This window comes from Triticum aestivum, chromosome 3B (assembly GCF_018294505.1).
Source record: "Triticum aestivum cultivar Chinese Spring chromosome 3B, IWGSC CS RefSeq v2.1, whole genome shotgun sequence".
Taxonomy (NCBI): Eukaryota; Viridiplantae; Streptophyta; class Magnoliopsida; order Poales; family Poaceae; genus Triticum; species Triticum aestivum.
The window spans coordinates 23,294,814-23,305,664 of record NC_057801.1 but is presented as its reverse complement, the minus strand read 5'-3'; the positions used below and the strand labels follow the sequence as shown (position 1 = coordinate 23,305,664).

General features: G+C 49.7%; 1 pseudogene; it reads left to right on the top strand.

Moving 5' to 3' along the window:
• The first annotated feature begins 2,714 nt into the window (after positions 1-2,714).
• On the top strand, positions 2,715-10,177 carry LOC123064448 (patatin-like protein 2; annotated as a pseudogene).
• Positions 10,178-10,851: the final 674 nt, after the last annotated feature.

Below are 10,851 nucleotides of genomic sequence, written 5' to 3'. Positions count from 1 at the left end.
ATTTAGCAAACACCATGTAAATAAGATTCGCAGCCACAACGTAGTTTGTATTCAAAGATTGCGAACCAACGTGTGGTTGGATGGTCAGAGCATCTCCAGCCGCGCCCCCAACAAGGCCACCCAGGCGATTTTTCGGCCGCCAGCGCCAAAAAACTGGCCCAGTCGACCCCAAGGGCCCAGTTTTCGCCGGCTTGGGCCAAAATTGGAGCCGGCGGACCAAACCCGAACCCGGCGCGCTGGGGGGCGCTCGGGGGCGCCGGACGAATCATTTTTGGCGCGAAGAGCCACGGGCCCCCCTTGCCAGCGACTCGCCTCTCTTCTCGCCGCTTCGTCGTCCTCATTGCCTCGTTTCCCGCGACGAATCAATGCCAAAGCTGCGCGCGCTGCCGCGCTGGTCAGCCTTCATTGATGCCTCACGGGCGGCGCAGTGAAGGCCGGGCGACGCGCGTCCCCTTGCCCTCCATGCGTAACGCGGCGGCCACGCGTACTACGCGGCGCCTCGGCCTATATAAGCCGACCCCCAGCGCGCCGGAGACAAGCACAGAGCCTCCACCGCCGACGCGCCCATTTCTCCCCTTCCTCCCTCCCCTCCTCTCGCCGTCTCCAGTTCAGAAGAATGGCCAAGCGCTTCCCAGGCGACGGCGCGGCGGCGAACGGCTTCGACCGCCGCTATCTTCATGAGGACGAGGATCGCCTCCTTTTCGAGGTCGAGTACCTGGTCCCGTCGGACATGCGGGTGCCCGGGGCATGGAGGATCAGCGCCGGCGGCGTGCCGGTGCCACCACCACCCACCGGGGCGGCGTGGCGTGCGGAGATCGCACGTATTAGCGCGTCCCTGCCGCGGGCGGCAAGGGAAGGCCCGCGGTACACCCCGACAGCCCGCTCTGGGAGCCCTACTTCCGCCGCCGCCACGCCGAACAGCTCAAGGCGACGAACGGCATCGAGCACTCCGATAGGCTCAACTCCGAGGGCCGGCGCTGGTGGTGGGGCGTGCCCGGCCGCACGTTGGAGGCCGTCCTCAAGTACATTGAGGGTGGCAACACGCCGCGCCTCAAGTACCCCGCTCCCCCGTCCTTCTCTCGATGGCGTGGGAGCACGTGGACGCCGAGGTGCATGGAGCGTCCCGGGGTGTCCTCCTCCTCGTCCGGCCGTTCGTCCGGCTCTTCCTGCCTCCGCCCCATCAAGCCGGAGCCCCAGGACCCGCTTGTCAGCGCGCGCACCCGCAGCTCTGGCGTCCGCATCGGCGACTCCATCCCCCCCCCCCTCCGACCGCTTCATTCTCGTCGATCCCAAGCCGGAGACCGACCTCCCGCCGGAGTACGAGGAGATAGCCCGACGCGGCTTCTTCGACGAGGATACCCTACAATGGGCGCGGGACGACTACCTCCGTAACTAGATGGTCCGGCAGCGCCGGGCCCTCGAGGAGATAGAAGCCCGCAAACGTGGGCGTGAGGACGAGCACGGCGTCGTGATCCTCGATAGCGACGACGACGGGGAGGACGCCCCCGGACCGTCCAACCCGCCGCGCCAACCGGAGGAGGGATGCAGCAGGGACGGCGGCGGACGCGGCGACGACGACGACAACGACGACGGCGGCGACTACACGCGGTTCTACAGCCTCCTTGGCATGTAGAACCGAAAGGGCGGGCGGCGGGCGGTGAGGGAGACGATGATGAGCGGCGATGGAGATGGCGAGGAGCAGCCCCTAGTAGTTTTTTTTCTTTTTTGTAAAATATGTTTAAATTTGAACGAACTCGCTGAAGTTTGCGTTGAATTTCTGCCCTGTTTGCGCCGTATTTAAGTTTTTCAAAAAAACGTGGGCGCCGCGACGGGGGGCATCTCACCCCCAGCTCGCGGTTTAGCGCCGGTGCGCTCCCAGGGGGCGATTTTTAGCCCCTCCTGGGGGGCCAACGGCTGGAGATGCTCTTAGATGGACAGTTGTATCCTCAGCCCAGAGGGTTTAAATCATGGTGCTCTTATTTACTTTTGTATTTATTTAAGAATTTTCGGCGATGCGCGTTCAATGGAAAGAGACTATCCCGTTGACTACGAGGCGTCTTTGATGATTTCGTCAATTTCAAAATGATATGTCAATTCAGTCTCTTAAAAATTCTTGATAGGAACGAGAGTTTTAAAAAATAGTCTGTTAGAAAGATTCATTGGATGTAGCAGCCCGTGACGGAGCAAACCCATCCTTATCGGCTGGGCGAGCAGGACGAGGCGAGTGCGTGGCCTGGTTACGACTAGCCACAATGGAGAGTAACATACACTACACATAATCCTAGACTATATTACTACCTTCATAGTGGATAGTATAACATAAGTGTGATGACATGCAAAGCTTCATTTATTAGGTTATAGACTCATATTGCATTGAAACATGTGATGTTACAGTAACTAGCTAAGTTATTCAAATCATCTCTTTCATTAACTCATTGCCACATAAACAAATCTACTGACGTTAGTTCTTAAGTTACTCCCACTGTGACTAGTCTAAGGGTCGGTAAGCGACCGACCGTGCGTTGATCAGCTAGCTATAGTCAGCGCATAGGCGTTCGAGTTAAAAAAAAAGGGCGCATAGGGGTTCGGTTTTGGCCGGTTGGTACGTACGTGCCAGATGATGCGTTGCATGCGCCCTACGTGGCCACGCCATGAATGCACGCAGTTTATAAATGCTCTGGCTCCAAACTCGACGTCCGCGATTGCCGGGCCACGCCAGAAGATCGTCTCCACCGTCGTCGCTTCGCCGTTGGTCCGGCGGGGCTACATATACTACCATCTTGTCGATGGGAACGCCACACCACCACCATCTTTAGTTTAACTAGCTACAGTTAACCAGCCATGACGAGACGCGCTGCAGCCATCCTGATGTTGACGCTCTCGCTCCCGGCGGCGGCCCTCCTCGTCGCCGCCGTCGACGTTGCTGTCGACACCATCCGCCTCCCCAGCGACGGCGGCGAAGGTGATGCATCAAGATCCATCAACTTTTAAATCTCTGGCAGTTCATTTAGCACACTGAGCACCTACGTCGTTCGTTCAGGTCTCACAACGAGCAAAGGAGGTAAGGAGCAGACACTCCCACTGCCTGACAAAGTAGTGGCGCCGAGGGAGGGGAACGTCGGCGGCGTCCTCGAGGAAGAGGAGAGGCCGTGGGCGTGCTGCAACAGCACCGTCTGCACCAAGTCCATGCCGCCGACGTGCCGGTGCCTGGACGAGGTCGAGGAGTGCGCCGCCGCGTGCAAGCACTGCGAGCCGTCCGGGTTCAACCCGGCCTTCCACGTCTGCAACGACCAGTACCACGGCGACCCAGGGCCGACGTGCGCCAAGGAGGAGAGGCCGTGGGCGTGCTGCGACCGGACCGTCTGCACCAAGTCGTTCCCGCCGACGTGCCGCTGCCTGGACGAGGTGGAGGAGTGCGCCCCCGCGTGCAAGCGCTGCGAGCCGTTCGGGATCAACCCCAACCGCCACGTTTGCAACGACCAGTACCACGGCGACCCCGGGCCCAAGTGCGGCAAGGACGATGATGACGACGACGACACCAGCGGCTCTCCATCCCTCGCCGCCGCCACACAGATGCAGTTGCTGCTTGTTTCTGTGATCTTGTTGTTTGTCCAGCGTCCTTAGATCCCTGCGTGTGCTAGCATCGTGTCAGGGTACGTGAGATGGCGCGTTCTTCACGGATCGTGCTGCACGTAATAAGATTAGATTCGAAATGTTAGGGTGTGTCGAATAAGAAAACAAGAAAAAGTCACATGTGCGTATTTTCCTCTCTATTGTACTCCTTTGTGACGAATAGATAAGAGCATGGTCAATAGTACATAAGAGCATAGTCAATAGTGCAGTCGGCCAATGGTGCCACACCATCTATAGCCAACCTTATAGCCGGCAAATACAATAGATAGATATAAAGATGTGCAACTTTGTTAATGCATGACCCATCTTCCATTTCTCCCGTTCTCACATAGTGCTTAGGAGCACATGTGCAGCTGACTTTTATTCTGTAGCCGGCTCTTCTTCTCTCCTCTTCTCTCCATTCCACGTCAGCACAAAAATAATATTTTAACTTTTATAGCCTGCTTACATAAGCTTATTATATACTTGTTCTACACATTTGCTCGGCTGAGGCAAGGTGGCAGTGCGCGCGGCAGCGGAGGAGATCATAAATTTTTCTTCTTCTTACTCAATTTGTCGATTGAATCATTCATTTACTCAATGTTACTCTACACATTATGTCAGCACATGCTGCCATGATGTACCATAGGATAGAGGGACGGGCATTTAAGTACATACACTGTTGGATAAAGTTGAAGGGGCAGCAAGTGTTGTACTAGACTTATCTTATGTGCAGAGTAAAAAGGACCGGCAAGAGTATGTGAAGGGGCAGCAAGTATTGTACATCCATGTACTAGACTTATTTGCGTATTATGCAGGGATGATTTGTGATATTTTATATCCGAACTTTGATGAATGTTGATAAAGTTAAAGGGGCAGCAAGTATTGTACATCCATGTACTAGACTTATTTGCGTATTATGCAGGGATGATTTGTGATATTTTATATCCGAACTTTGATGAATGTTGATAAAGTTGAAGGGGCAGCAAGTATTGTACATCCATGTACTAGACTTATTTGCGTATTATGCAGGGATGATTTGTGATATTTTATATCCGAACTTTGATGAATGTTGATAAAGTTGAAGGGGCAGCAAGTATTGTACATCCATGTACTAGACTTATTTGCGTATTATGCAGGGATGATTTGTGATATTTTATATCCGAACTTTGATGAATGTTGATAAAGTTCAAGGGGCAGCAAGTATTGTACATCCATGTACTAGACTTATTTGCGTATTATGCAGGGATGATTTGTGATATTTTATATCCGAACTTTGATGAATTTCGTCTGGCTTGCATGAATTTCTTCTGGTTTGTTGAAATGTGGTTGCGGTTTCAATTGTATGCGGGCAACTTTCGATGGCCGGCTTCCGTACCTATGTCCGTGGACTGGTCGGTATTGGAGATGTAGTATCTTTTTACCATTATTAATGAATCTATGGGACCTTCGTACCCTTAGTTGGTCAAACAAAAGATTTAACATAGTCATTGGCCATCTTAGTCGATTTTGAATACTTATTTTATTGAGAGTACGCCTAGACGTTTCATATTTTTATAGAAGACAGAATTACATGTATAACATGACTACAACTTGCTGCAAACAATCACGAACAACACACCCAGGCTAGTGCAAAGACAGCCACCAACGGTAAAAAAAAGAAGAAGCAAAAGAGCATGTCCTAAATTGAGAAATATCGCCTCGTCAATGCTGAATAATCATTGCATGGAGGGTAAACATGTATCGTCTACATAGGAAGATCAGAGATCCAAGGGGTCTTTGTAGCAGATGAGAGTCAAGTACAATCGGCCTTTCATATACGGCTTGCAAAAACAACATGTAATAGATTCTAAGACACTTGATTCTCCAGCCAAATATGTCTGCTTAGGACGAAGCCATGCTTCCGATGTGACGCTCTCTACGGGATGTTTGGTAATCTTTTTGAGTAGACAGATTTTGGAGAAGTTCTATATGACGCTCTCTGCGAGGAAATGTCGGGGAAACGCACATACCTAGCAATTGGCTAGGCGGCCCAGTTAGAGGAATCTGCTTCTCTTGAATTTCTGTCATCTAACTGTTTTCTTCCGGTCTTCTTGCTAGTTTTCCCCAAAAAACGTGCTGCTTGATTTGTTAGAGATAAAGAAACATATTTTATTTCATGATTTTAAAATGTTCGCGATTTTTATAATAAAATATTCGAATTTTACAAATATTCTCTGGTTAGAAAAAATGTTCACTTATCTTGAAAAATGTTCATCTATTTCAAAAATATTACTTCCTCCGATCCATATTATTTGTCAATCAAATGGATATATCTAGCAATGAAATACATCTAGATAAATCTATTTAAGCGAAACGTAATATGGATAGGAGGGAGTATGAAATTTTAAATATATATATTTTGTCTATTTTAAAAAAATCTTGAAATTATAAATATTTGTGAATTTCAAGTAAAAAGAAACCCAAAAACATAAAAGGGAAGGAAAAAATCACGCTGAAAAATCGATAGGGAAGGAAAAAAACAAGAATATGATCACTCCCCAAACCTGTTCGGAGACAACGTCCTATGATTTTATGGCATATTGTCGTTGTACCTTTTTCCGACAAGTTTAGGCAGTGAGTGTCAGACCTGCATTGCCGAAATGTTGTACTCCCTCCGGTAATTTTTACTCTGCATAAAAGAATTTTCTGAAGTTAAACTTAGTAAAGTTTGATAATATTTATATGAAAAATATCAAATGTATAATACGAAAGTTATGCAATATGAAAATTAAGTTCATGATGCATCTAATAATATTAATTTTATATTGTGAATGTTTATTTTTTCTATAATGTTGATCAAATTTTATAAAGTTTGACTTCAGACAAATCTTATGTGCAGAGTAATAAAGGACCGGAGGGAGTATGTAGCCGGCCATGGTTCCCTCAAGGCGAAACAACAATAGTGTGTGTTGTGTAGTACATGGGCCGGCACACTTGTAGCTGGGGGTGCTAGGCGCTTCATTTGCCCGGGATATGCCCCGCTGTGGAAAAAGTCGGCGGTCCAAATTCAAAACCGTCAAACTGCAGCTCAGGAGAATTATCGCACAGAACCTGTCTCTGTTTTGTGTGTCAGTTTGAACTGGTCTACTCTACAAAGTTGCTGCTTGAAACAGCTAGAACACGACGAAAAACAGTATTGCTGTCACTTGTTACCAATTTTCTATTTTGATTTGGATGACCAGCCGTGAAGTTTCACCTTGAAGGAAGCACACTAGTATTTGGTCCACGTACGTCCTCTCACGAGGCGCAGCTAATTTCTGGTGCTCGGCGAGGGAGCACCAGTGCGCGAGACTTGTGTACATCTTCGTGGGAGAGAAATCCTCGGTGGCGTATCAGCAAAATGATGCCAAAATACCATCTACAGTTATTGCGATAACAATCGACGGTCTAAATTCAAAACCATCAATTGCAAATGCAGAGAAAGCATCAAACAGAACCCGTATGTGTGTCAACTTGAACTAGTCTACGAGAGGGGTTTGTGCTGGAAATGGGAAGAGAAAAGGATCAAAACAGAACCCGTATGTGTGTCAACTTGAACTAGTCTACGAGAGGGGTTTGTGCTGGAAATGGGAAGAGAAAAGGATCAAAACAGAACCCGTATGTGTGTCAACTTGAACTAGTCTACGAGAGGGGTTTGTGCTGGAAATGGGAAGAGAAAAGGATCAAAACAGAACCCGTATGTGTGTCAACTTGAACTAGTCTACGAGAGGGGTTTGTGCTGGAAATGGGAAGAGAAAAGGATCGGAACCAGTACTGTCACTTTCTATTTATTTATTTTGGCTTGTTTCTATTCCTTTTTCTTTTCTTTCTTGTGAGAGAAACTTTCAATCTTTTCATCATTTGTCATGGCAGTACATAGAACACCAGAAGTAACCAAAATTACAACCAGGTCCGTGGACCATCTAGTGACGACTACAAGCACTGGAGCGAGCCGAAAGCGCGCCGCCATCATCGCCCCTTCCAAGCAGAAGCCGGGCAAACATTGCTGTAGTACGAAGACTGGATCCAAACAGATCCACAAAAATGACCAACATCGACTGAATCTCGCGGGACCCGGCGGAGACACAACACCACACACCATCCGATGACGCTGGATGCACCATCGCAAAGGGGATCGGACATGCGAGACATTATTTCTACTAGGGGACATCGCCGCCGCCACATGACCCTAACCAAGACGCCGAACAAAACAAGAAGAAGAGCGAGATCACACCCGCCAGCAAGGGGCCGGGGGTCCTCCGCAGCTCCACAGACCAAAGGCCATGGGAGGCGATGCGGACCGCCGACGGCGTCGGGAGGGAGTAGGAGAAACCCTAACCGCCTAAGAGTTTCTTGTCTCTATTTTATGGCCAGTAGTTCGACTGATGTTTTGGTCTATGTCTTCCGTGCATTTTCGTGGAGGAGAAACTTGTCACCGTAGGAACGTTTACCCATCCAAAATTCCAGAGAGTAAACGGACCAGGTAAACAACAAAGAATGAGTACCTTGTCGGTACGTGTCCCGCCGGCGGAGCACCACTCACTCTGGACGCTGGACACGCCACACGACATAGAGTGGCACCGCCCCATTGGACGAGGAGTTCATGCCAGCCTGGTCCATGGAATTTTGAATAATTATCCTCCAATGCTAGCGTGTGCACGCTGCACATCTTCAGCCCTCGGCCATGACCGGCTCCCGTCCCCGCGTCTTTGGCCCCTTCAATTCAACTTGTTGACTCGTCGCACGTACGGTGCGGCCATGACCGCCTGCATACTATGCACGATGCTTCCGGCGCTCCGACCGGGAGCACGACTTTTCCTAATTCCGTGGATATAAATATGGTGCACGGGCGTGCACCTCAACCACCAACAACGCCGTCGATCGCCACAAAAGTGCCCTCAGCCGCGGCGCGTCGTCGTCGCTGGGGAGCCCCAGGTCGCCGCCGCCATCCTATGGGAGCATCGTCACTGTGCTGAGTATCGACGGCGGTGGTGTGCGCGGGATCATCCCCGGCACCATCCTTGCCTTCCTCGAGGAGAAGCTCCAGGAGCTCGACGGGCCCGAGGCGAGGATCTCGGACTACTTCGACGTGATCGCCGGGACAAGCACGGGAGGGCTGGTGACCGCCATGCTCAGCGCGCCCGATGACGCAGGCCGCCCGCTCTTCGCCGCCAAGGACATCAACAAGTTCTACCTCGACCACTGTCCAAGTATCTTCCCTCAAGCCAGGTACAACAGAAATCGCACGTAGAAACCTCCTGCACGCGAGCCTATATGCATCCATGATCGACCATATGTGTGTATGTTCTGTGGTGCAGCAAAGGGCCCCTCGGCTTGATGAGGAGCATGATGGGACCCAAGTACAACGGCGAGTACCTCCACACGGTCGTCAAGAAGCTCCTTGGTGACACGCGGGTCGGCGATACGCTGAATAACGTCGTCATTCCAACCTTCGACATCAAACTACTGCAGCCCACAATCTTCTCGACTTACAACCTATGTGATGTATCAACAACAGATTAATAAGCATGTTGCTTAATTGCACGGTTTCACCATGCATGCCTGCTGATTTATATATGAAACTCCTATGTAGGCCATGAAGGATAAATCGAAGAACGCTCTTCTATCCGACGTCTGCATCAGCACGTCCGCTGCGCCGACCTACCTCCCCGGCCACCACTTTCAGACAGAGGGCGAGGACGGCACGCCCCGGCAGTTCAACCTCATCGACGGTGGCGTCGCTGCAAACAATCCGGTGAGTCCGTCGTGCTAACACGACACGCCACCTCGATTAGTGAGACGTGCTAACCCAAATTAATTAGATTATCATCTAATAGTATAACAATTAACTGTCATCCGGTTATGATGTTGATGTATGGAAACCGTTGACTATCATCCGGTTATGATGTCGATGCATCGAAAGTTCTCTGTCGTTTGACAACCGACGTGGATATATTACAGACCTTGCTAGCAATGACGGACGTAAGCAAGCAGATCCTGATGGGAAACCCCGACTTCTTCCCCATCAAGCCCGCGGACTATGGCAAGTTCATGATCCTTTCGCTGGGCACCGGTACCGCCAAAATCGAAGAGAAGTTTCATGCTGCCGAGTGCAGCAAGTGGGGCCTCCTTGGGTAGCTCTACAACAGGGGCGCGGCGCCCATCATCGACAGCTTCAGCCAGGCAAGTGCCGACCTTGTCGACATCCACGCCTCTGTGCTATTTCAGGCGCTTCACTGCAAGAAACGCTACCTCCGGATCCAGGATGACGAGCTCAAGGGCGAGACGGCCTCCGTCGACGTGTCCACGCCAGAGAACCTCAACCGGCTTGTCGATGTTGGCAAGGCCCTGCTCAAGAGGCAGGTGTGCAAGGTGAATGCTGAGACGGGCAAGAACGAGCCCGACCAAAATAGGGGCACGAACGAGGAGGAGCTGGTCATATTTGCACGCATGTTGTCGAAAGAGCGCAAAGCCAGGCTTCAGAAGGAGGGCGATGTTGAATTCTAGAGACTTGGGGCATTGCTTACTATTGGAATTTGATGACACCGACGAGCACTATATTATTTGTGAATATGTATTTTTTCTGTACATATTCATTAATTTGTCTGATTGTCGTTATATCTATTGATTTGTGTAGATATTCATTTATCTGTCCAATATTCCTTGTATAAACGACTGCTTATATGGCATGTATATGCTAATTCATGAATTGTTTTCATCGTTCCTGCATGATAGGTAACTGCCGCTGAGTTTTTTCACTATCATGATTAATATAGTAAACCACCGAGTTTAGAAAACCCGCGTGGACAAATTCCACCACATGTAACCTAACCAATTAAGCTATGGCTAGTTCTCTCAACAAGACAAAACTTGAAACATTTTCCCATTCCAAAGTGCTTTATTCATCTCCTCGAGAGGAAGGCATCATGCATGTCCACAAGGGGAGGCCTTGGACACATCTCCAGATATGAAGGCAAAACATAAGTTGCCATCTCTAGTGACAACATAGTTTCTGAAACTAGATCCGCCTCAAATAACCGTAGTCACTAACCTAACAAAACTCCAATTACATTTTTGGGATTTAAAAACTGAATGAGACCCCCCCCCCCCCCCCCCCCCCACAAAAAAAAACCTGGTTCTATTATGACCCAAAACCAAAATTTAGTGACTATTTAGCAAATAATTTTTTTGTGGCACATGCATATTATTAAATGCAGA